The sequence below is a fragment of the Pantherophis guttatus genome, chromosome 5 (genome assembly GCF_059756535.1).
Source record: "Pantherophis guttatus breed Tessera chromosome 5, ASM5975653v1, whole genome shotgun sequence".
Classification (NCBI taxonomy): domain Eukaryota; kingdom Metazoa; phylum Chordata; class Lepidosauria; order Squamata; family Colubridae; genus Pantherophis; species Pantherophis guttatus.
Window position 1 is genome coordinate 129,351,220 of NC_142067.1, and position 27,500 is coordinate 129,378,719.

Sequence of the window (27,500 nt, forward strand, 5' to 3'; positions counted from 1 at the left end):
AGAAATTCAGAGGGTTTTTATTTTTCCTGTCTGGCTGAAGCAGTTGAGAATAGTTCTGGTGAGGGAAGAAATAGCTGGAGTCCTCTCTTCTGGGGTATTTCTGGTATTCCGCTATTTATGGAAAACTAAAGTGCATTCTGGATCCGGGTTTGATTTTAAGCATGCCTTTCCTATTTCTTTAAAACTCTGGAGGATTCTTGGGTTGTTGTTTTTTTTACTGCAAGCAAGCCAGAGTCTATGATTGGTAGGGCCATAAATCATGTTAAGAAAGTCGTAAATAAATGCCTGTTGCCTGCACAGCATTACTGCATCATTGGGGGATTTTCCCCTGAAAATTAAAGTTTGCTAAATCGCCTAAATTCCAGTACTTCTGCATTCTCCTCCCTGAAATGTGGAGTCATGTACGTCCTTGAGCCAAAAGACTCAAATCAACCCATAACCTAGATATTTATTTACATGGAAATGAGGCTCCTTTAGTTCTGTGAGTTTTCTGTATGTGGCTTGGACTTAGTTCTCCAATGTATATTATATTATTCTTTCTTTTGTGTTATGTATTTGTAATTCCTTCGATCAAGCCTCTAATATTCTCCTATTTATCTAAGAATATATACAACCAACGGAAAAATAAATATTATGGCTTACTTGACCCGTCTTTCTCTTCTCTTCTTATATAGGTATTACAGAGAAATATTATAAAATGAGTGTAAATGTATAAAATAAAAAATAGCATACAGGAGTGAGTTAAATCATTCTCCCATAATAAACAGTCTTGGGAGATTGGAAGGCTACAATGATTTAACTTGGAGCATGGATGTCCTTGCTGGACTACATTACCCAGAATGCTTTACTATGGGTCAGGCTGGATACCAGGGCTTAGCTCAGAATAAACTTAAATCAATTTGCTGCACAATCTGTTCATATTTTAATAATCTGTCAACAAAAAGAACCAATGTGAGTATTTTACAACATCCACAAGCTCAAATGTAACCAGAATGTTCAAGCAGGAGACCATCCATCATTCCAGACAAATGGTTGTCCAGTCTCTTCTTAAAAGCCTCCAGTGTTGGAGCACCCACAATTTATGAAAACAAGTGTCAGGTTTCAGTGTTGTCTCGAAATAAATTGCATTTCCAAACAAATAGTCTTTGATGAAATCTTTCATTTATTAAGCATGACAATCTGTCCCTGATTATATCATAGCCAACACTGACTTCCTGACCGCAAACCTTCCCTTTCCGTTCCCCAATTCTCTGCGTCTCATTGGCCATCTTCCAAATCACTCTCCCCATATCTACTACTTCAGCTCCCAGGAATGTCCCCCCTCCCATCCCATCTCCTAGGGGATATTATCTTCAGGGAAAATAAGTAGGTGAAAAGTCAAGCGTCCTCTTGCCAGCTGCCCCCTCTTCTCTTCCTTATGTCAGCACTGGAACAAATGTAGTTTGGAGTGCTGACAACAAGCCTTCCACTGGTTTATTGTTCTAACTGTCAGGAAATTTCTCCTTAGTTCTAGGTTGCTTCTCTCCTTGATTAGTTTTCACCCATTGCTTCTTGTCCTGCCTTCGGCTGCTTTGGAGAATAGGTTGACCCCGTCTTCTTTGTGGCAGCCCCTGAGATATTGGAAGACTGCTATCATGTCTCCCCTAGTCCTTCTCTTCACTAGACTAGACTTACCCAATTCCTGCAACCGTTCTTCGTATGTTGTATCCTCCAGTCCCCCAATCATTTATGTTGCTAAACCTTCTCTACACTCTCAACATCTTTTTATATGCTTTTATATTTTTTATATATGTTGTTGTTTTTATAGCTTCATATATGTGGCAAGGCAACCCCAAAACTAAAAAAAAATTATAATAGCAGATTATGACAGCAATTGTAACACAGAAGAGAAATAGAAATTTCAGTAGAATATTGTGATCCAAGTTGGAGATCGGAGGTTTTAGATCAGTGTTTCTCAACCTTGGTAGCTTGAAGATGGGTGGACTTCAACTCCCAGAATCCCCCAGCCAGCAGCGCTGGCTGGGGGATTCTGGGAGTTGAAGTCCACCCATCTTCAAGCTACCAAGGTTGAGAAACACTGTTTTAGATAGTAGTTTTTTGTATTATCTACCAGGGAAACAAACTTTACAGAGAAAAGAAAAACTTTGGAAGAAGTAGAAGAGATATTCAGAAGGGACATTAAAAATCCCAGTGGAACTGAATGACAACAGAGCCTCTATATATCATTCATGTTCTGACATTTGACGTGCTTCACCATTATGTGAAAAAAAAAAAAAGCTCTAGAAATATGGATGTTGTCAGATCCACATTGCAAGGAAATCTGATTGTTTAGCTGCAAATGTTGAAAGACCCAAGTGAGAAGCAAGGGAAAATGTGAAAATTGTCAAACTGGAAACATAGCATCCTACATTGGCTCGTTCAGAAATAAGATGCAATGAACTGGGTTGCAGGTGACAGCACACGAAGGAACACAAAGGCAATGTTACTCAGAAGCAACACCACTAAAGATGTGCTTACCTGTAACCCAATAAACGTCAGGATTATATAGATCCATTTTAGTGGTTATCTGGTGAACAGCCATGTTATATAAGCGCACACTTCAGCTACAAGTACAAGGTGAAAAAATTTGCGGCGAATTGAAAGAGGTGCTAAATTCAACATTTGGAAGGAAGTACTACTGACCACAACTGATCGGGATGTAAAAGTTGGAGAAACGGAGGAACTTGGAATTATAGGAAGAATTGGATTGCATAAACACAGTAACATAGGTGATCGGTTCAATGAATTTTTGAAGATTATTCTCTTTTTATGTCTGTGGAGATTCACAGTCATCCAGGTCGTGGTTGTCTCAAAGGTGATTTTCAACAGGCAATCAGACTTCATTTTTCCTAGAAGAAGTTTTGCTTCTCATCCAAGAAGCTTTCTTCAGTTCTGACTGAATGGTAGAGGACAGTAGGTTTTATATTCCTTGCAGTCATCAGGTTATTAGTGCTCCCTCTGAGTGCTACAGTAAGACTGAACAGCCCTCCCTCAACTGAAGAGGAGGAATACAACAGCACCTACCTCCTGTTTACAACACAGTCCTTTTAGTAATTTCAAGACGGTTCCACACCCATTTGCACTATTCAGGTGATCCTGAGGGCATAGATAGACCTCCAAGTGGCCTCAACGACTCTCAGAGAGAGTACTAACGACCAGATGACTGCAAGGAATCTAAATCTTTCCATCCTTCCTCATTCAGTCAGAACAGAAGAAGCTTCTTGGATGAGAAGCAAAATATTTTCAAGGGAAAAAAAGCAAGAAAGTCCAGTTTTCTTTGGAAAGCACCTTTGGGACAACCTGGATGACTGAGAATCTCCATAGATATTTAGCTATGCACTGTGGGATGGACACCCTTCAAATGGTGTGGGAGTATGAATGCATTTCCAGGAAAAAATTGCAGAGTACAGGATTCAGGTGGCCCTGAGGGCACAGATAAACCTTCAAGTGGCTTCAACAACTCTCAGAGAGAATACTAACGACCAGATGACTGCAAAGAATGTAAATCCTTACATCCTCCACCCAATGGTGGGATTCAAATAATTTAACAACCGGTTCTCTAGCCTAATGACCAGCTGGGTAGACATGGCTCAGTGGTCACGTGACTGTGTGGGTGTGGCCAACTCAATATCACTCACGTTGATGGGCGCTTCACCTTAGCTGTTACAAAGTAATAAGGATTAACCAGAGAGGCAGTTTAGGCTAGAAACACCACCAGAACATTTCTTTCTTGCCTTCCTTACAGGATTAGCCCTGTAAAGTGAAAAAAAACAAAATAAGATTTCTTCCAACAACCGGTTCTCCGAACTGCTTAGAAAGTTAACAATCGGTTCTCCCGAATAGGTGTGAATTGGCTGAATCCCACCACTGCCTCCACCATTCATTTAGAACTGAAGAAGCTTCTTAGATGAGAAGTGAAACATTTTCAAGGAAAAACAAAGAAAGTTCAGTTTCCTCTTGAAAAAACACCTTTGGGACATATTCTCAGTTTAGCACCAAGACATACTACAAGCAATATAAATGTAGATTTTATGAATGGACATCAGTTTATTGGACAGCATAAGAATAAAATGTTTTGCACGATGAGAAAGGAAAAACTCATGAATGGCAATCCAGGATCATTCCAGATGCTGATTGTGGAACGCGTCATGAATTATTGGTGTCCAAACACTGAAAATTAAGGAGAGTAGGTATGCCACAAACATTTGATACGGGAAACATTCAGTCAGAATATAAAATCGGTGTAAGGAACAGAGTCTGTATGCTGATTTAATGCAAAAGAGGAGATGACAAACGATGACAAAATAAAATTAAAAAATAGAAGACATCATGAAAGCCAAAAGTAATTCTCCCAAATTTGAGCTGCTGGGAATTTCAAAGACGGAAAGGTTCAAATAGCTTTCAGAAGAAGCTATCATGATAATGAGAGAAAAACTGAGAATAAAAGCCTCAGGCAAGAAGAAGGTGTGATGAATGAATGGAGACCCTGGAGGTGAAGCAAGAAAAGATATCTTCATCCAGAATGTTAGGAAATAGGGGGGAAATAACAAGAAAAGAAATATGGGGCTGTTTTTAAGAAGAACAGAGGAGGAAACCATGGGAAAATTAAAAGTAAATAAACATGGAAGCAATCTCTAGGGGAAAATTAATTAAAAGAAGATTGAGAGGCTTAAACTGAAGGTTTCAAGTCCTTCAAACGCAAGTAGAAAACAACAAAAACGTTTGCAGCAGGGGAAAAGCTTCAGAGACCAAGTCTACTCATAAGACCAATAAAGGAGAATATTTGTAGCTCAGGGTTGCAGCGAGGGCTCCTTGGTGCTTTCTGAGATTGGGTGTTTTTTTTGCAGATGTTTCATTAGTCTAGATCAGGGATCAGCAACCTGTGGCTCTGGAGCCGCATCTGGCTCTTTCCCCCATCTGCTGCGGCTCCCTGTCACTCAAAATATGCATCTCAACCGCCAATTTATACACCGCCCTGAGTCCTTCGGGAGTAGGGCAGTATATAAATCCAATAAACTAAACTAAACTAAACTAATGTGTGACACCCACCGGCACACAATTTATTGAGCTTTTCAACCCCCCGGTAGGCCAACCATGGATAAGTCCAAGAAAAGAAAAGTTTCGGAAGAAAACAGAACATTTAATTCAACTACATGTGCTCGTTTTGTGGCCGCTCGAGAAATAGTCAGGCACGGGGAAGGGTTTTGTGGCTCCCGGTGTTTTCTTTTCTGTGGGAAACGGGTCCAAATGGCTCTTTGAGTGTTTAAGGTTGCAGATCCCTGGTCTAGACTAACACTGATGAAGTTATCTAGTTGGGTAATGAAACGTTTGCAGGAAAACAACCAAGTTCAGAGAGTACCAAGAACCCCACAGTTCTACTCCTCCTCCTCCTCCTCCTCCTCATCATCATCATCCCTTCTCCTCCTCTCCTTCTCCTTCTTCTTGTCCTCTCCACAAATCTCACTGACGACGTTCTCTACTTGGGTAATGAAACAGCTGCAAGAAAACAACCCAGCTCAGAGGATAACAAGGATCCCACAGTCCTCCTATTCTTCTTCCTCTTCCTCGACTTCCTCTTCCTCTCCCCTTCCTCCTCCTCCTCCCTGCAAATCTTATTCCCTTCTAGCACTAATGATGTTCCCTAGTTTGGGTCATGAAATGGCTGCAAGAAAACCACCAAGCTCAGAGAGCCCCAGAGACCCTTTACTACTCATAAAAGTTGCTTCCCAGACTGATAGCCATTATAAGCTTTGGACACAGTGTGCAGGGGAGGTGAAGGAGAGATTAAACCAAGGGAAGAAGGCAATGACTAACTTCGACAAGGTCATGGAGGCTATTTCCGTGGCAACAGGGATGGATGGGAGTCATGGCCCTCCTAGGAGTAATTCATGGCTGTGAAAACTGGGCGTTGAAAAACATCAAAAGAAAGATGACAGACAGCTCTGGATATAGTGTCTAGGATATGGATGGCAAGAAGAACCTTTCCATCAGCCCTTGATGGAATCCAGAGTGATGGATCCCTTTGAGGTGCTGATCAGGCAGCAGAAACTCAAATTGTTTGGAGGTCTGAGACCAGCACACGATGGACTCAAACTAACGTTGGTGCTTGGCAAGGTTGGGGAAGTAGGAACAGATAAGAGAGACAAATGCAATTAAGAAGATCACTAGAATACAGGTAGTCCTTGGCTTACAAGACTTTGCTTAATAACCGTTCAAAGTTACAGCAGCCCTGAAAAAAGTGGCTTAGGACCATTTTTAATTATCACGATTGTAACATCACATTTGGTCACGTGATCCACATTCAGAAGCATGGCAACTGGCATGTACTTATGACGGTGTCAGAGTTTCTTGCAAAAAACAAATCCAGAAAGCAAACACAGGCAGACTGATGCAGCAGGATTCATTAACTTCTTTATATACCTAATAACACATGAAGATAAATGTACAATACCAATATAGATTCTTCTTCAAACTTAGTAGCAGTTACAAGCAAAATACACAGGCAGCAGTACAGCAGAGATGCAAGTCCAGACTAGTTTCTGTTTCTCTGCACAGACTCAGAAGCTGCAGACTAAGACACGCCCTGACTCCAGTCTGTCTCAGCTCCCATTGGCTGATTTAGTTGTTATGCCTATTCATTGGCTGACCTTGTTACCATGTCTCTGCCAGTTCATGAATAATCTGACAAATGGTTTCAGTGTCCTGGGGTCGTGTGATCAAATTTTGTGACTTCTGACAAGCCAAGTCAAGGGGGGAGGGAGCCAGATTCACTTAACAACCCTGTTACTCACTTAACAGCTGCAGCATTTCACTTAACAGAGGCAGGCAAGATCGTAAAATGGGGCAAAACTGACTCAATAACTGTCTCGCTTCGCAATTGAAATTTTGGGGCTCTATTGTGGTCATAAGTCAAGGACTTACTGTACAGTGTCTTTTAGCATGGCCAAGGTCATTGTAGGGGACAGGTCAAGATTGGGATGTCTGTCCATACGATTGTGAGTGGTTGGACCCAACTCACATTGACCCTCAACTCACTTACTAAAGTTGTAGGTGCACTTAGTACCATGTATTTTGATATTTATCTGTTTATAATTTTCTTTGATAAACAAACACAGCCAACATAGAGGAGAAGAAACGTGCTGGAACCAACAACTGGTTGTGAATTTTTCCTGCTCTCCTGGTGCTGCTATTTAAATCTCCTTCTGTTCTTCTCCATTTTTTTTTATTTTTTTATTGTGTAAAATACAAAAAAAAGAAAATAGGAAATTAAAGGAAGGAAAGGAAACAGGAAAAGGGGGTGTGAGATACAAGGGGGAAGAGAAAAAGAAAGAAAAGAGAGCATTGACTTCCAACTCTTCCTATACAATACAAAATAAACACACTGCAGTAGAATATTATCAAACATGGAATTTATTTTGCCAATGGTTGGAAAAAAGGGGTGGAGATTAAGAATGCAAATTTGTATTGTTAAGTAAATTAAATACCCAGACAACACAATGTTTGTTAAGCACTAAGAAATGTATTTCATAGAAAATCAATAAAATAATAACAACAACAGATGGAAAAACAGCTGGATGACAGATGAAATAGATGGAAAACCAAAGCTTTGCATGGACAGCACTTGAAAAACATTGAAGGAAAATGTGATGACAACTCAACATGGGCCTGGCTTAAGATGGGAACCATCAAGAAAGAAACGGAAGGTTTAATACTGGCTGCTCAAGTACATCAAGAAATTGCAGCTTCCTGCAATAACACCAGCGGAACTGCAAAAAACTGCGTTACTTGGAACATCGTATATTTTAAGAAGATATTTGGTTGATACCTAGGACGCTGGCAGCAACCCGCATCAACCCTCAGTGTCAGTCAATGATATTTGTGATACATTTTTAAATGTTCAGTTGACTGAGTTTCATGTTTAATGAATAAAAGAGATAATAATAATAATAAACATTGAAGGAAAATGTGATAGCAACTTGACATGGGCATGGCTTAAGAGAGGAACCATCAAGAAAGAAACGAAAGGTTTAATACTCGCTGCTCAAGAACAAGCACTACAAACTAATGCCTTGAAAGCGGAGATACAAAAATCCACCGACAATCCAAACTGCCGACTTTGCAACAACAAATTTGAAACTGTTTCACGCTTAATATGTGAATGCAGCAAAATCACGCACGCTGATTACAAAGCTAGACATGATCGAGTTGCTAAATTAGTCCACTGGTCATTATGTAAAAAAATACGACGTACCTGTAACATACGCTACTCGGAACATCATATATTTTAAGAAGATACTTGGTTGAAACCTAGGACGCTGGCAGCAACCCGTTTCAACCATTAGCACCAGCCAATCGTATTTGTGATGCATTTTTAAATGCTCAGTTGACTGAGTTTCATGTTTAATGAATAAAAGAGATAATAATAGAATCAAGTGATGCAGAAGACCTCTAAGGCCATCGAGGGAGAATCTGGGGGACACATGGACGCCCAAAGATATTGTGCTGTCTGCTTCTGTATCAATGATTGATCTTCTAATTCCCAGTCTCCCTATAAGCAACCAATAGCAACCATTCCGGCCAGCGTGAAGAAGCAAGCAGCAAATGCGGCCTGTTTCCTGGATTCTCATGGTCACCTCCTACATGATTCCTTCTCCCTGTTGTTGGTGGTGGAAGAAGAAGAAGACAACCAAGCTGAGGTGTTTTCGTCACAACGTTGCTTGCCAGGTCCATCCGTGATGTACTGGACTCTTCCTTTCCTTTTGCAGTGAAAGGATTCTAGAAGAATCTCCTCCCAAGCATGTGGGAAACATCCAGCCTAGGAATGCTGTTGGAAGAGGCCAAATGAAATGGCCGCTTAATGACCTCCGGGGCCTATGGATTCCTCTTGCAGCTGAGTAAATTGCGGCCTGTGCTATTTTGTGCAACAGCTGCACTGGGGAGGTAACAGGAAGGTCTTTTGTCCGTGTATTATCAGGCGAAGAATATTAGCTGCTTGGTTCTTAATACGTTTCTTTGGGGGATCTGGATTAAGATGAGAGTGACAGAGAGGAAGGGAAAGAGAGATGGAGGGAGGGAGAGGAGAGGAGAGGGGAGAGGAAGGAGAGAGGGAAGGAGAGGGAAGTGGATGGGAGGGTAGAGGAGAGGGGAAGGGAAGGGAAGGGAAAGGAGAGGAGAGGCAAGTGGAAGGGAGGGGAGAGAGGAAGAGAGGGAGAGCGGAAGGAGAGAGGGGAGGGGAGGGGAGAGGAGAGGGGAAGGGAAAGGAGAGGAGAGGAGAGGAAAGTGGAGGGGAGGGGAGAGGGGAAGGAAAGAGGGGAGGGGAAGGAGAGACAGGAGAGGGGAGAGGAGAGGGAAAGGGAAAGGAGAGGAGAGGGAAGCAGAGGGGAGGGGAGAGTGGAAGAGAGGGGATGGGGAAGGAGAGAGGGAAGGAGGGGAGGGGAGAGGGGAAGGGAAGAGAAAGGATAGGAATGGAATGGAAGTGGGGGAGGGGAGGGGAGGTGAGAGGAGGGGAGGAGAAAGAAGAGAAGAGAAAAAAGAGGGGAGGAGGGTGGAGAAGAGAAGGGAAGGGAAGGGAAGGGAAGGGAAGGGAAGAGAAGAGAAGAGAAGAGAAGAGAAGAGAAGAGAAGGGAAGGGAAGGGAAGGGAAGGGAAGGGAAGGGAAGGGAAGGGAAGAGAAGAGAAGAGAAGAGAAGAGAAGAGAAGAGAAGAGAAGAGAAGAGAAGAGAAGAGAAGAGAAGAGAAGAGAAGAGAAGAGAAGAGAAGAGCAGAGCTCATATTTTTTATTCGGGATGTTTTAGACACTGAATACTACTGTATGTTCCATAATTGAAAGATTAATTCATAGCTCTAAGCAAGCTGTCGAGAACTTAGAAAAATCAGTAGACCGTTTGTCAGTTCAAGCAAAGCTCAAAAGTTTCTGAGAAAAAGACACGTTTTTCCACAATACTGAATGACCAAGTGACTGCTCTATTTTTTTAAAAAATTGTATATTTGGAGTATAATACATAAACCAGACTTCCTTCAGGAAGGCTCACAAATCTTAAAACAACACCAGTGATCTGTAAGATAAACGGCTGATCCAGTGAGACCAACCTTTAAAAGGGATCTGGCGATATTTCAAACTCGGTCCAGATCGTGGATGACCAACAGATGCTTTTCATAAACTGTGAATTGTTTTTCTTTTGTGTGTGTGTGCATAAAACAACCAGCTGCATCTAAGCTAAACCCCTGTGAATAAATAACTGAAGCTATAGTAAAATTCAATGAAATGTTAGGGAAATCCAGTGTGGAGATCACGAAATCATCTGCAGTACAAAATAACTGCAACCGTAATACAATTTTGAAAAATAATCTGGACAGGGAAAAACATTATGGCTCAGAGGGCTGAGATTAAGAAGCACATTCAGCCATGGTTCATATAGAAAATGCCACTATATCTCTTTCCATTTTTTTCATTCTGTCTATAAGTTGTTTTCAACATGGCAATCACTTCCTTATCTTGGAAGGGAAAGACACTCATGAAAGAAATATGGAATGGAACAGAACGGAACGGAACAGAACAGAATAGAGTTAGAACAGGAATAAGAATAGGAATAGGAATAGGAAATATGGAATGGGATAGGATAGGATAGGATAGGATAGGATAGGATAGGATAGGATAGGATAGGATAGGATAGGATACATGGAATGGAATGGAATGGAATGGAATGAATGGAATGGAATGGAATGAATGGAATGGAATGGAATAGAATAGAATAAGGAATGGAATAGAGAAGAGAAGAGAAGAGAAGAGAAGAGAAGAGAAGAGAAGAGAAGAGAAGAGAAGAGAAGAGAAGAGGAATTCTTTAAAACCTCCAGTTCTGGAGAGAAGCAATTTCACTGATTAACTCTTCTCACTGTCAAGAAATTTCTTCTTAATTCCAAGTTGCCCTTCTCCTTGATCTGTTTCCATCCATTGCTTCTTGTCCTGCCTTCAGGTACTTTGGAGAATAGGTTGACCCCTTCTTCTTTGTGGCAGCCCCAAATACTGGAACATTGATATCATGCCACCCCTAGTCTTTTTTTTCCATTAAACTAGACATACTCAATGCAACCGTTCTTCATATGTTTTAGCCTCCAGTCCCCTAATCCTCTTGGTTGCTCTTCTCTGCACTCTTTCTAGAGTTTCCACATCTTTTTTACATCGTGGCACCCAAACTGGATGCAGTATATTCCAAGTGTGGCCTTACCAAGGCCTTATAAAATGGTATCAACACTTCACGTGATCTTGATTCTACCCTTCTGTTAATACAGCCTAGGATTGCAGCACACGGCTGGCTGACATTTAAGGGATCGTGCACAGGGACTCCGAGATCCCTCTCGCAGTTACTACTGTTGAATCAGGTACCCGAGAGATGCAAAAACATTGTCTCCTATTCCAAACTTCATTTGTAAAATGTTCTGGATCAAAAAGGATAAAAGATTGGGGTAAATTGTAAATTGTAAACTATTGTAATGCTCTCTACATGGGGCTCCCCTTGAGGAGCACTCGGAGGCTCCAACTGGCGCAGAGTGCGGCCGCGCGGGTGGTGATGGGAGCAACGTGGCGCTCCCATGTAACGCCTCTCCTGCGCGAGCTGCACTGGCTCCCGGTGGTCTTCCGAGTGCGCTTCAAAGTTTTGGTCATCACCTTCAGAGCGCTCCATGGCTTAGGACCTGGCTATTTACGGGACCGCCTGCTGCCACCAATAGCCTCCCATCGGCCGGTACGCTCCTACAGAGAGGGGCTCCTCCGGGTGCCGTCGGCCAAACAATGTCGACTGGCGGTCCCCAGGGGTAGAGCCTTCTCTGTGGGGGCACCTAGGATCTGGAACGAGCTCCCCCCGGAGATACGGAGGATTCCGGATCTGCGTACCTTCCGTCGCGCACTTAAGACGTTCCTATTTCATCAAGCTGGCCTGACCTAAATTTTTCCTCTTTTTAAATGGAAATTTTAAATTTGGTTTTAATTTATTGGGGTTTTAAAATTGGTTCAGCCAAATTTATTTAATTAGTTTTATCTCTATTTTAAATTTTGTATCTATATGTTTTATTTTATGGCTGTTCACCGCCCTGAGTCCTTCAGAAGTAGGGCGGTATACAAATTTAATAAAATGAAATGAAATGAAAATGAAATAAATGTGTCTTTTTCTTGCTAGATAAATATTTTTCGCAAACATCTAGCAATGGTACTCTGGTGACATCACCAATGATCAAATATAATATATGGACCACACAAACACAAAAAAACCCTTGTCAAGCATCCAAGTCTCACATGGCCTCTTTGTTATGCAAGAGTTATGTAAATAACTCTTAAATGCAAAGATAGTAGCTTTTAACTACAGGAGGAATTAACCAGGGTCTTTTTGCATTTATTCATGCAAAACAGCTACACTATTTTACACATGCTACAGCGAAAAAAAATGTATTCTTCTTTTTTTTTTTTTTTTTTGTATCCAGCAACAAAGATATGGTGTTACAAATCTTGGAAGGTTTAACGTCTTTGCTCTACTCTGTTTTTCTCTTTTAGAGTTCCGAACATCATCGCAATTTTTAACACGGTGCTAGGGAGGGTGCATTGATTTGCCTTCTACTTCCCACAGTGTTTTGTCAACAAATCTTATGTTTCTATAATTGGAAAGAGAAAAATTCTAATATATTTTGAACTAAGATGTTTCTGCTTCAGGGAGATTTAGCCCAGCGGAAGTAAACAGGCTTTCTTGGCATTAAGGATTTTATCGAAGTTTTTATCAAAACTCTGCCTTTTTTTAAAAAAATGTGCATTGTACCTTTGTGGCCATTTCAATTTTTTTTTTTTTTTTGGACTCTGGATTTTGCATCCTGCATTTCCTAATGTTGCCCTGAATCAAAGATCTTCAAGGCAAGTGTTTCCTTGATTTCTCCTTGCAGATTATCATCTACTGAATCAGCATCAAGGCAACCTGAGAGCTCCGAGGGGGAAGAGGGAATGGAACTGGCAGAGATAGAGACAGAGGTGGAGCCTGGGCCATCCGTCAGCCCTCAGATGGAGAGTCAACAGCCCCCAGGTCTGGAGGTGGCTGATGAGGAAGAGGAGGAACAGCTGGGTCCAGTACCTGATGCATAGAAGGCAGAGGAGAGGAGAGCAATGGAAATCTATGGGCCGGTCCTTGGGAAGGAAGAGCCACCGCTGCTAACGAAGCCTTACCCTAGCTCTGGGGATTAAAGGCAGGGGATGGAGATGAATAGATGTGGTAGACAACTTCATCTCCCAATTGGCCGGACTTGTTAGCCTGAATTGAGGGAGAGACTTTTTGCTGGGGCTGCCGGTGCTTCTAATAAAGGAATCTTTTGAGTTCACGTCAGAGGGCTTGTCGTGTTTGGGGACCTGGGTCAGAACAAATTAGTTACCTGCGTTCAACGCCTTGAGATACCCCCGCCCAACCATGGTCTGGGTCAAGCCGCCTACAAGAGGAACCTACCGGCGAAACGTAATTCCCGTAAGCCAACAACTTGTTCTCCTTCAGACATATTTTGAGAGTCGTAAACATCATGTTAGTTACTCTTTAAACATTACGCAGCATTATGAGTAACACATTTTGCCTCTAGCTAGTCAAAGTGCCTAACTTTAATGTTCCTCATTTTTAATGTCAACTTTTTGAACCCAGTTCTCTTAGGATGAAACAGGATGGCTGTGTGTACGAATCAGAGGTTTAGGATTCTTTCCTCAACCCTTGATCGTATCTGAAGGGAAACAGACAATAGAGTTGTGCCAACATCACCCAGCGTTCATAAACAGACATAACCATTATCCTGGTATATATTTCTCTCCAGTTTTGAGATACAGGTTGTCCTTAACTTACAACAGTTCATTTAGTGACCAAAGTTATAACAGCGCTCATGACCATTTTTCACACTTAACAAGCATTGCAGCATCCTCGTGGTCCCCTGATCAAAATTCAGGCCTTTGGCAACTGATTCATATTTATGACGGTTGCAGTGTCCCCGGGGGTCACGTGATTCACTTTTGCGACCTTCTGAGGTCGCAAAACAAAGTCAATGAGGAAGCCAGACTCACTTCACAATCGTGTGACTTACTCAGCAACCGTGGTGGTTCACTTAACAGCTGTGTCAAAAAAAGGGTCGTACAATGGGGGTAAAATTCACTTCACAAGTGTCTCGCCCAGCAACAGAATTTTGCTAAGAATAACAGAGTTGGAAGGGACCTTGGAGGTCTTCTAGTCCAACCCCCTGCTCAAGCAGTAGACCTTATACCATTTCAGACAAGTGGCTGTCCAGCCTCTTTTTAAAAACCTCCAGTGATGGAGCATCCACAACTTCTGGAGGCAAGTAGTTCCACTGATTAATTGTTCTTATTTGCAGGAAATTTCTCCTTAGTTCTAGGCTGGATCTCTCCTTGTTTAGTTTCCATCTGTTGCTTCTTGTCTGGCCTGAAAGCAGTGGTGACTTTCAAATTTTTTTACTACCGATTCTGTGGGTGTGGCTTGGTGGGCATGGCAGGGGAAGGATCCTGTAAAATCTCCATTCCCTCCCCAATCCAGGGGAAGGTTACTGCAAAATCCCCATTTCCTCCTGATCAGCTGGGACTTGGGAGGCAGAGAATAGATGGGGGCGGGGCCAGTCAGAGGCGGTATTTGCCGGTTCTCCGAACTACTCAAAATTTCTGCTACCGGTTCTCCAGAACTGGTCAGAACCTGCTGAAACCCACCTCTGCCTGAAAGGGCTCCAGAAGGAAAGGTCCAGAAAGAAAGGTCCAGAAAGGGGTCCTTTTCTCCCTCCCTCACTTTTGACCCTGGGACGTCTGGTAGGTATTCTGCTAAAATTCCCAAATTCCAAACCAGCTCAGTTTTTTTTTTTATCCTTCTTCTTCTTCTCCTCCTCCTATTGAAGTTGCCATGGGAATATTCACGGGAGGTGTCCATACCTTCGTTTCGGAAGAAACGGAGATCAAGGCCTTCAAAGAGATGCGTACCGATGAGTAAATTCATAAATAAATATAGGAGTAAACAGCCCTCAAGGAACCTCGACGCCAGATACTTTAAAGCGTTCGGGAGGAGAGAAAACGTTGCTTAGAGTCAGCTCCCACTGAGCTGCGCTCAGCTTGGCGCCCTGCTTAAAATGTTCTGCGCTATAGGGCACCCTTTCTATGGGCCATTAGCATGCCACCAGTTTCCCTCTGGGCCACTGCACCCTGATGCGCCGGCGTGCCAAGTAAGAAGCCTCTGCCACATAAATAGAAAAATATTTTAAATGAGCTGCTGGATCACATGAGATTTTTTTCCCCGGCAAAGCTATATATTTTTTTTTCTTTCCTTTTTTTTTTTACAGCAATCAAATCTCATCAGAGACGGTTGAAAGGAACTGGGAGCTTCTGGCCTTGAGAAGCATCGGTCCTGCATTTGATTCCCCATCAAGGCAGGGCCCTTTTAAGGCAATCGGGCAAGGCCACAAGGAAAGAAATGTTAAAGGGAGGCCGTTCATACGGCCACCGGAATCGGCAAAAAGCCCTAAGACACGTCCGTGTTACAAACGTTCCTTTCGTGTTGAAAGCACGCTAAGGAAATTGGTTTTTTTTTTCCAGCTGTAGATTATGATATGTTGCCAATAATGCTACAGAACCAGTTTGGTATAGTGGTTGAAAGCACCAGGCTAGAAACCAGGAGGCTGAGAGTTCTAGTACGTGCCTTAGGCATGAAGACAACTGGGTACCGGGCCAGGCACTCTCTCTCAGCCCTAGGAAGGAGGCAAGGGCATAGTGGTATAATTGGTTGGGCCAGGAGGGTGGGGGTCCGCGCATTTCATCAGCCGAGGGCCCAGGGTAGGGGTGGGGGTGGCGGTTATTGTAAAAGAAGGTCTTGATCCTAGGGAGGCCACTGTACCTCAGATAGCCGGTTGTGAGTCTCTCCTTGTGAAGTGGGGCCATGGGAGGCAGATGGGCCTGCTGGATGCGTACCTGGCTCCTTGCTACATGGCAGCGGCCCTGCCTGAGCTCCTCAACGTTATAGCTGGGGTGGCAGTTGATAACCCCAGGCTTTTAGTCATGGGGGATTTCAACCTGCCGTCCATCGGTGAAGCGTCTGAGGTGGCTCGGGAGTTCATGGCTTCCATGACGGCCATGGACCTGACCCAGTTAATTCAGGGCCCCACTCACACAGGAGGAAACACGCTGGACTTGGTTTTTGTCTCCGGTCAGTGGTTGAATGGCTTAGATACAGGGGATATAGTTATTGAACCCTTGTCATGGTCAGACCATTCCCTCCTTAGACTTGACTTTCTAACTGCTTACACCCCACCGCAGGAAGGCGGAACCGATCAGGTGGTTCCGCCCCAGGCACCTGATGGATCCTGATAGGTTCCGAATGGAGCTTGGGCCATTTCCTGAGACTCTGGCTCGCGACTCGATGGAAGACCTGGTGGCCGCCTGGGATAGGGCGGCCGCTGGTGCTTTAGATTGGGTCGTGTCTTTGCGGCCTCTGACCCGGTGCCAAATTTGCCCAGTTCCTTGGTTCTCCGAGGAGCTGAGGGGGATGAAACGCCGGAAAAGACACCTAGAGAGTAGTTGGAGGGCCAGCTGGAGAACAAACCCATCAGGACTAGATTCAGCGGTCCATCTGGATTTGAAAGACAAAAGGCCACTCTTTGGAAGACAGCAAAGTCCACATTTTGGACAGAGAGGACTGCCGGTTTGAAAGAGGGGTCGAAGAGGCCATCTAGCTCAAAACTGAACATCCCTCTCTCGACAGAGGGGAAGGGACATGACGCCACCCATCTCCAGTCTACAACACAGTCCTTTCAGCAGTTCCAAGAAGGCTCCACACTCATTTGCACTATTCAGGTGACCTTGAGGACACAGATAAACTTCCAAGTGGCCTCAATGATCCTCTCAAAGGATGCAAATGACCAGCTGTCTGCAAGGAGTATAAATCCTTCCCTTCCCCACCATTCAATCAGAGCTGAAGAAGCTTCTTGGATGAGAAGCGAAACGTCTTCAAATAAAAACCAGAAAGTCCAAAAAAAACACCTTTGTTTTAAGTTGAATCTAGCTTCATAACACAATCCTGGGACACTGCCACTGTCATAAATTCGAGTCAGTTGCCATGTGTCTGAATCTTGATCACGTGACCACGGGGATGTAACAGTAACAGAGTGGGAAGGGACCTTGGAGGTCATCTAGTCCAACCCCCTGCTCACGCAGGAGACCTTATACTAGGGATTCGAACCGCCGAACTGCCGACCTTTCTGATCAACGAGCTCAGTGTCTTAGCCACTGAGCCACCTAGCCAGGTTTGAAAAACATTCCTAAGTCGCTTTTTTTAAAGCACGGCTGTAATTTCAAACGGTCCCTAAATGAACTGTTGTAAGTCAAGGACTGCCTTAATTCCAATATTAAACTAAACCTATTCTTGGGGAGAGAATCCCAGACAGCAACCACGCAGCAGCTCCAATATTAAATGTGAAATAACATTTAAATGAGCAGCCTCTGAACCATCCACGATAGTCCACACAAGGCTCCTGAGAAATTTGTGGCTTTCATCCACCGCCTTCCAGAAAATTATTGTGTGGCAAAACTGCCTCTACAAAAGGATCCTCTCTTTGCTATGCATTAATTTGCACAGTCAGGTAACTTCCACATCTCCTGCAAGACAGGCAGGCATAAGGGAAATATTTCAACCGTTCTCCATAACAACGGAGACATGGAAAAAGGCCGTGGAATGCTTTGAAGCATTCACGTTTCACGTAAAACAGGGAAAAAGTCGCTTAAGAATTGTCTCACTAAGGAAGGTCGTAAAACAGGACAAAACTCACTTAAGAACAGTCTCACTTAGCAACAGGAATTTGGGGCTCAGTTGTGGTCATAAGTGGTATGTTTAATTTAATTTTTTAAAAAATTTAAATTCAATTCATTTAATTTTAAAAAATATTAAATTAAAATTAATTGTAAATTAAATTAATTTTTTTTAAAAAAATAAACCTTTCCGTGCCATTTCTGTCCGTGTTTCTTCTCTTCTTGAGAACAATTCTTTATCTCCAGAATTTAATTCAGTCGTCTTCAGTTCCCGTCTCTCCTACATACAATTTACAGAGCAATCGGATTTGCATATCCTAAGAAACACCGGGTATTTCCATCCAAACATTACCCCTTCCTACCATCCACCACCCAGCTAACATAAAAGAGCATTTTTTAAACCACTGCTGGCAGCATTGCGAAAAGCATCAATATTTTAAACTTCTCTTCCTGATGCGTCTTTTGAATAAATGCATAACGCTGATCGTTATGTATCATGTGGGGTCTCTACAAAAAGGATATTTTTGGAAAGATAAAAAGATGAAGCTCATTTAAAAGGAAAACCAGCAGGGAAGGTGTGTGGCACAGATGATGGATTGAATGATAGAGAGATAGAGATAGAGATAGAGATAGAGATAGAGAGAGAGAGAGAGAGAGAGAGAGAGAGAGAGAGAGAGAGGTGGGTGGGTGGGTAGGTAGGTAGGTAGACAGATAGATGATAAATAAAGGATAGATGGATGGATGGATGGATGGATGGATGGATGGATGGATGGATGAGTGGGTGGGTGGGTAGTTGGATAGGTAGATAGGAAGGTAGACACATAGACAGATAGATGATAAATAAAGGATAGATAGATTATGATAGATAGATAGATAGATAGATAGATAGATAGATAGATAGATAGATAGATAGGTGGGTAGGTAGGCAGACAGATGATAAATAAAGGATAGATAGATAGAAGATAGATAGATAGATAGATAGATAGATAGATAGATAGATAGATAGATAGATAGATAGATGGGTAGGTAGACAGATAGACAGATGATAAATAAAGGATAGATAGAAGATAGATAGATAGATGATAGATAGATAGATAGATAGATAGATAGATAGATAGACAGATAGACAGATAGACAGATAGATGATAAATAAAGGATGGATAGAAGATAGATAGATAGATAGATAGATAGATAGATAGATAGATAGATAGATAGATAGATAGATAGATAGATAGATAGATGGATGGATGGATGGATGGATGGATGGATGGATGGATGGATAGATGGGTAGGTAGACAGATGATAAATAAAGGATAGATAGATAGATAGATAGATAGATAGATAGATAGATAGATAGAAAGATAGATAGGTGGGTAGGTAGACAGATAGACAAATAGATGATAAAGGATAGATAGATAGATAGATAGATAGATAGATAGATAAACAGATAGACAGATAGACAGATGATAAATAAAGGATAGATAGATAGATAGATAGATAGATAGATAGATAGATAGATAGATGGACGGACGGGTGGGTAGGTAGACAGATAGACAGATAGATGATAAAGGATAGATAGATAGATAGATAGATAGATAGATAGATAGATAGATAGATAGACAGACAGACAGACAGACAGACAGACAGACGGACGGACGGGTAGGTAGACAGATAGACAGATAGATGATAAAGGATAGATAGATAGATAGATAGATAGATAGATAGATAGATAGATAGATAGATGGATGTGTGGATAGGCCATTAAACACCAGATTAAATTACTATCAAAGGGATTAGACAAATGTGGAAGGAATTGGGGAATTGGTAACTCTTGATTTCCACCAGATGTTGAAAGGTTAGAGTAGAGTAAACTTATCAGTCTACCTTCTTTTGATCCAACGCTTTAATTGAGCGAATTTTAAATGCAAGTAGTCCTCGACTTACAACAGTTCATTTAGTGACTGTCCGAGGTTACAAAAACACTGAAAAAAGTGACTTATGACCGTTTTTCACACTTACAACCGATGCAGTATCCCCATTTCAAAGTTCGGACGCTTGGCAATGGAATCATATTTACGGCGGTTGCAGTGTCCCGAGGTCATGTGATCTCCTTTTGCGACTTTTTGTCAAGCAAAATCAAAGTGGGAAGCCAGAGTTACTTACCCACCATCTCACTAACTTAACGCTTAACGGCCGTGGCAAGAAAGGTCGTAAAATGACCCAAAAACTCACTTAACAACTGTCTCACTTAGCCTTGGACATTTTGGCCTCAATTGTGGTCGTAAATTGAGGACTACCTGTATGTATTGTGCCAAGAAAAGAACAGAGAACGGGAAAGTGGAAAACAATTCCTGCCTGAGCAAAGAAACAGGTCAAAAGTGCAACGAATTCCAAGAGAAATAATATCTTGAATTTTCCAGTTGTTGCATGAGGCTTCCTAACTTTGATCTCTGATTAGTAAAATATACATTAGGAAATGAATATCTTATGCTCGGAGGCACAAAGTTCCCAAAAGATCCCCTGATATTTATCCAACATTATTACTGCAGCTATCACGGGTGCAAAAAATTAACACAAGGAGGAGAAGCAGAACAGGAGTGAATAAAAGAGGGATTACAGCTTTACACTAAAAGTCCTTCCAATTTACAGTCCGTGGCATTGCTTCTCTTGCCTGGTCTACCTTGAAGGGGTGACGTCTACGTAGCTCTGGCTTCTTTGGCCTGGTCCCCGGCCAGTTGGACTTGACATAAATCTTGAGGACTTTTCAAAGAACGTCCCACCTTCTTCCAAAATGAATTCCTTAAAGACGAGTTGTTTTCAGAGTTTTAAAAAGTTTCTCCTGGGGTTTCTTGTCTATTGTTTATGAGATAAATCTATTAAGAGAGTCACTCTCTGCTTCTTCCCATCCGTTTCTAAATTCTCCCCAAACTCTTTTAGAAGGACAGTGATGGCTTTTAGAGTTATGCATATGTGTTGCTAATTTTATTTGCTTATGTTATCATCCATGGGGAGTTTTGGGGGGGAGTCCAGTAATATGCAAACGCTAATGAGCAAATAAACATCCAGGGATTTGGGGGGGGGAACCATGCAATTAAAAAAAAAAAACCAAATCCACAATGCAAGCAGAAATAGGAAAAGCTTCGGCTCGATTTAATTTTATCTATTTCCTAAGAACTGTAAAAAATTACATTTGCATATTTTATTGCCTGAAAGTTGCAGTTATGCATGGCATCAAAAGGGAGCTATGATCTCAGAGAGAGAGACTGAGAGAGTTTCAAAATGCATGAAGAGATTTGTCTCATAAATATTTTGCAGCCAACTTTGAACTAAAGTTTTCTTTTTTTTTTTTACAGGATACAGCCCAGGATTTTTGCCTTAACATAGCTAGCTTTAGACCCACCGAAATTCAAATAAGTGCAATAAATGCAAACTGATCTGAGTTGGGCCATTTCTATGCATTTATTTCCTCTGAATTCCATCAATCAGATTTCACAGTTGGAAGAAGTCCTTCTGGAATACAAAACTTCTAATTCCTTAAAATCGTGCTGTCCTTCAAAAACTTGTCATTCACACCCAATTATTTCTGTTTTTTAGGTTCCTTATGAATAAAATCTGCTCCTTTTTGTCTCTAGTCTGGGCTGACAAAAGGAATTTTATCATTCCTGCCTCTCTGAATAGTTAGCAAATTATTGATAATTCATTTAATGACCGTTTGGAGTTACAACGCACTGAAAAAAGTGACTTATGACCGTTTTTCACACTTATGACCACTGCAGCCTCCCCGTGGTCACGTGATCAAAATTCAGACACTTGACAACTGATTCATATTTATGACGGTTGCAATGTCCCAGGGTCACATGATCCCCTTTTGCGACCTTTTGACGAGCAAGGTCAATGGGGAAGCCAGATTCACTTAACGACTAGGTTACTCATATCTATGACAGTTGCAGTGTCCGGGGGTCCTGTGTTCCCCTTTTGTAAACTTTTGACACGCAAAATCAACGGGGAAGCCAGATTCACTTAGTAACCGTGTTACTAACTTAACAAGCCTTGGTAGTACAGGGGTTTAAGGCACCCTGTTATTAAGCTGGTTATTAAGACCAGCTGCCTGCAATTACTGCAGGGTTTGAATCTCGCCAAGGCTCAAGGTTGACTCAGCCTTCCATCCTTTCTAAGGTAGGTAAATTGAGGACCCAGTTGTGGGGGCAATAAGCTGACTTTGTATAAATATACAAAAGGATGAAGGCTATTGCTGAGCACATTGTAAGCCGCCCTGAGTCTTCGGAGAAGGGCGGCATATAAATCAAATTTTTTTTAAAAAAAGAAACAACTGTGGCAAGAAAGGTCGCAAAATGAGGAAAAAAATTCACTTGATAAATGTTTCACTTTCACACAAAAATTTGGGGCTCAATTCTGATCGCAAGTCGAGGACAACCTGTAGGGAGGAAAACATGAATTTTTTCTTATGACAACATTAAAAAAAAAATGGAACGGTCTAACATTAACCATCTATATAGCAAAAACCTGGCAAGAATTCAGCCGTGATATTAAGACATGTTAATTTTCTTGAGCTGAATGTCTCAAATAGATTCTGAAAAGCACAAGGAAAAGGCCATTGCTCTAATATATATATATATACTCCCGGGAAAGTAGTTTGGCCTGAAGGAATTCAGTTAATTATTATTTGTGACGGAGGAAAGACGACTGTTCGGCTGTTCGTGTAGTTAACCACTCAGCAGACTTCCAGAGAGTAAGGAAAAAAATAAAGAGCACAGCAAGAGAGAGGGTGAAAATTTAACTAGAAGCCTGCCAGCTAAGAACTATTTAAAAGAAAAAAATCAAATTACTCATCTAGAATGATTCCTATTCAGGCTTTCAAGTTCACAGGGGAAAAAAAAAAGAGAGAGCAACTTTTACAGTGCAAAAATAACCACATCGGAAGGCTTCCACTCTAAATTGATCAATTGTCTTTTAAACCTCTCACAAAATTCCCATCAGCCAGTTGGTTGCTGGTGGCCACCTTGGTAGAATGAACGGCCCTATAATTGAAATATAGGTGTCACCATGCCATGAATTCCCTCGGAATAATCAGTTCCTTTTTAATTCCATTAGCTAATTAAAGCATTGGGAGCTAAAACCTCAGCAGAGGTGCTATTTGATGTATTAAAAAGAAATTGGACATAGTAGAAATGAAAGCAACTGCTCACAGTTGGAAGGAATTCCATAGACTCGATTCCACTTTCCATTACTCTCAAAATAGGACACCTAAAGAAACACTAAAATAATTTACGTTTTAGCTCTGAACTCTAGTGGTGAAAACGGGTTCTAATTTTCATGGTTCTGTGAGATCCAACTTGAAAAAGAACTCATTCCCTTCACTGTTGGCTAATTTCAGGCGCTGGAAAGAACGACTTATTACCAGTTTTCACACTCACAACCGTTGCAAAGAGAAAAGGGAAGGGAAGGGAAGGGAAGGGAAGGGAAGGGAAGGGAAGAGAAGAGAAGAGAAGAGAAGAGAAGAGAAGAGAAGAGAAGAGAAGAGTTGGAAGGGACTTGAGGGTCTTCTAGTCCAACCTCCTACTCAAGCAGGAGACCCTATACCATTCCAGACAATTGGTTGTCCAATCTCTTCTTAAAAATGTCCAGTGTTGGAGCATTCACAACTTCTTAAGAAGTTCTATTTCTCCAGAACCTTTATGAGTTATTTCTTCTTCTCTTGAGTGGGTTTCTGCAGCTGTCATGAGTCAAGTCCTTTTGCTGAAGTCTTTAAAAGAGTTCCAAGATGGCTCTTCCCCTCTATTGTCCCAAGGGGATCACTCAAGATGTGTGCCCAAATTCTGACATTTCCATTTCCAAACGCATCAATTCTTAGGAAAGTTCTTTTTTTTTTCTCATGACAATGACTGTGGACCTTTTATCTTAGCGTTTGTGTTCTCTTTGTAAAAAGCACAGACAAATTCATATTTTTAAATAAAAGACACAGCTTGGCAGGCAGATAAATCATTTTTGTCACTGTTGTAGTAGCATAAAAATTGTAAAATTAACCATGATTGTTCCTATCAAATTAAATGACTGGACCAATCTATAATTTAAAAATTACTTCACTGGCTGAAAAGGCTATAATTACACTACAGGGAGCAAGTTAAATCGTATTTTTAAGCACACCTTCCCTTAACTGCCACACGAGTTAGAAAATATCAGGTCTCTTTCCTAACAATACTTGACCTTGAGTTTTGAAGAAATATGTTTGATTAGCTCAGATTTTTAACTAAAGGCTGGGTTTGGGGACTGCTTGAATGGAGAGCATTTAAGCAGCTTGTACAACGGGGTCATCATGGAAAAGAGTGGGGGGAAATTCAGACCAGAGTAGTCCTAGTTAATAATTGGATAAGACACCACCAGGAAATCTCAAAGCTCTGAGTACACTGGGAATTTTTTTTTTTAAAAAAAACCAGCTAACAAACCAGGTTTCTACTATGGTCAAAAAACTTGCATGTGATATCCAGACATTAAACATAACTCAAGGTTAGATTTATTTAATCATTCAGTGCACACTACTGAATTTGTCCCACCTTCTAAATTTATAGAACTCTCTGGCTCTTTGCAAGGCAGAGCAACTAATAAGCCATACTTTAATAAAAAATATATATACCACAGCTGCTTCTGGTTATGTTCACAGCCATCACACAACACCAGCTGCATTTTGGTACATAGAATAGAATAGAATAGAATAGAATAGAATAGAATAGAATAGAATAGAATAGAATAGAATAGAGAATTCTTTATTGGCCAAGATTGGACACACAAGGAATTTGTCTTTGGTGCATATGTTCTCAGTCTACATAAAAGAAGAGATACGTTCGTCAAGAATCATACGGTTCAACACTTAATGATAGTCATAGGGTACAAATAAGCAATCAAATCATATTAGGAAACGGTCAATGTAAATCGTAAGGATACCAGCAATAAGGTTACAGTCATACAGTCATAAGTGGGAGGAGATGGGTGATAGGAACGATGGGAAGATTAATAGTAATGCAGACTTAGTGAATAGTTTGACAGTGTTGAGGGAATTATTTGTTTAGCAGAGTGATGGCGTTCGGGGAAAAACTGTTCTTGTGTCTAGTTGTTCTGGTGTGCAGTGCTATATAGCATCGTTTTGAGGGTAGGAGTTGAAACAGTTTATGTCCAGGATGTGAGGGTTAGTAAATATGGAGGAGGAGGAGGAGGGGGGGAGGAAGAGAAGAAGAAGAAGAAGGAGGAGGAGGAGGAGGAGGAGGAGGAGGAGGAGGAGGAGGAGAAGGAGAAGGAGAAGGAGAAGGAGAAGGAGAAGGAGAAGGAGAAGGAGGAGAAGAAGACGACTTTATTGATTGAGTCAATTGGCCATATCAAATATATGAAACCAATACAAACATCCAAACAGATACAAAGAAATCAAAACTTCATAATAAATCATCAGCCCTACAGTTAAGCCCCATATGACCTAGCTATTCCGTCCTCTTTGAGATGGCCTTTGAAATGATGGATGCAGTCTTACTGATGATATGTTTTTGAAGCATTCTACCATTTCCAACTGGTCTACACATTGTGTTAACTCCTGGTCTACAAGCAGCTTTCCCTACAGTAATCCACCCTCTCCTTCTCCACCCCTTGTTTCCGCGAACAAACTGCCGTTTGCTGAAACTTCCAGAGGCCTCCCAAGTCCCACCAGCCAAGCCTGCTTTACAAGACTCCAGAGATACATTTTGGGGTTATTGCTCTCCAGATCATCACTTGTTGGTTCTCTTTCTTTGAAAGAGCGACAGTTAACCAGTTTTGAAAGGTAAACCTCACAATGTCTGGGGAAATCGTTTTGGACAGGAGCTGCTTTCTCCGTCCTTCTCAAAAACGGCTGTTAGCGCAGATAAGAAATATGAATGGAATCGGAAGACAGCTTGATTTCTGTGGTAGGTTCTGCTTTATTGATGGAAAAAGGGAAGAAGAAGAAGAAGAAGAAGAAGAAAAGAAAAGGGAAAGTATTTATGGGAGACGTAATAAAGACGGACAGGGGGATTTAAAACTGAATCAGCCACTGTGTATAAATCTTCCCATCCTTTTTCCACAAATGCCTCTTTTTTGAGAATATAGGAAAAACGGTTCCCAGGGCCAAATTGTCTCAGGGATTTGAACCAGTTGATTGATTCAACTTCTCTTTGAAAGGAATTGAAAGGCAAATAAATCTGACTGTTGAGGTATCTCAGCTGTTTCTGCTAGTGTGATGTTAGGACTGTAGACGGTAGGTCTGAAAGGAAAACAGGGAGCCTAGATTGTCCATATTTTTACCCCGGAAGATGACAATAAGGCGAATTCCACATTATTGCTGAGAAATTTATGTGGCCCAGTTCCATGAAGTTACCTAGGATGGTGTTTAACTCAGAGGAGACATTACCTTTAGGTTTGCGTCCAAGTAAACCTCTGTTTGTAGGACAATAGCATCACTCCATCATATGTCCCAAAGGTGCTTTTTCAAAAGGCGACTCGACTTTGTTTTTCTTTGAAGACATTTCACTTTCTCATCCAAGAAGCTTCTTCAGTTCTGACTATATAACAGAACAACAGAATTGGAAGGGACCTTGTAGGTCATCCAGTCCAACCCCCTGCCCAAGCAGGAGACCCTACACCATTTATGACAGATGGTAGTCCAATCTCTTCTTGAAAGCTTCCAGGGATGAAGCTCCTACAACTTCAGTTCCATGGGTTGATTGTTCTCACTGTCAGAAAATTTCTCCTTATTTCTAGGTTGAATCTCTCCTTGGTCAGTTTCCATCCATTGTTCCTTGTCTGGCCTTCAGGTACTTTGGAGAATAGCTTGACTCCCTCTTCTTTGTGGCAGCCCCTGAGATATTGGAAGACTGCTATCATGTCACCCCTGGTCCTTCTCTTCCCTAGACCAGCCAGGCCCAGTTCCTGCAACCGTTCATCGTATGTTTTAGCCTCCAGTCCCCTCATCATCCTGTTTGCTCTTCTCTGCACTCTTTCTAGAGTCTCAACATCCTTTTTTATAGTGTGGTGACCAAAACTGGATGCAGTACTCTAGGTGTGGCCTTACTAAGGCTTTATAGAGTGGTATTAGTACCTCACATGATCTTGATTGCATCCCTCTGTTAATGAAACTTAGGAAGGTGGATGATGGAAGGATGTATATTCCTTGCAATCCTCCTATCTCCTGTTTACAACTCAGTCCTTTCTGCAGTTCCAAGAAGCCTCCACATCCATTCGCACTATTCAGGTGACCCTGGGGGCGTAGTTAATCCCCCACGTGGCCTCAATGACTCTCAGAGGGAGCGCTAATGACCAGATGACTGCAAGGAATATAAATCCTTCCATCCTCCCCCACTTCAGTCAGAACTGGAGAAGCTTCTTGGATGAGAAGTGAAACGTGGTAAAAGGAAACCAGACTGCCAAAGAACACAATGCCTGGACATCATCAAAGCTGAAATCAACCAGAGCACAGAACAACTCTAAGAAGTAGCGCAAAATCAGAAGATGTGGAGAGTTCTGGTCCAGAAAATCAACCAAGAGTTGGACACAACTGAATGGATAACAACATAATCATCATCATCAATGGTCTGTACTAAATTGGAACTAAATAAGAGTTAACAGAATTCAAGAGGAATTGGAGT

At 41.8% G+C, this 27,500-nt stretch overlaps 1 protein-coding gene across 14 annotated transcripts in view; it reads right to left on the reverse strand.

Moving 5' to 3' along the window:
• ENOX1 (ecto-NOX disulfide-thiol exchanger 1) overlaps positions 1–27,500 on the reverse strand; it is a 427,344-nt gene that overhangs the window by 157,107 nt on the left and 242,737 nt on the right. The window contains exon 1 of one of the 14 annotated variants that reach the window (XM_087895587.1): positions 1–51. This exon is cut by the window's left edge and continues 162 nt beyond it. The exons of the other annotated variants lie outside the window; for them this stretch is intronic. The gene's annotated coding sequence lies outside the window, so the exon portion shown is untranslated. Of the gene's footprint in view, positions 52–27,500 lie in introns of those variants that run through there. 14 annotated transcript variants of the gene reach the window in all.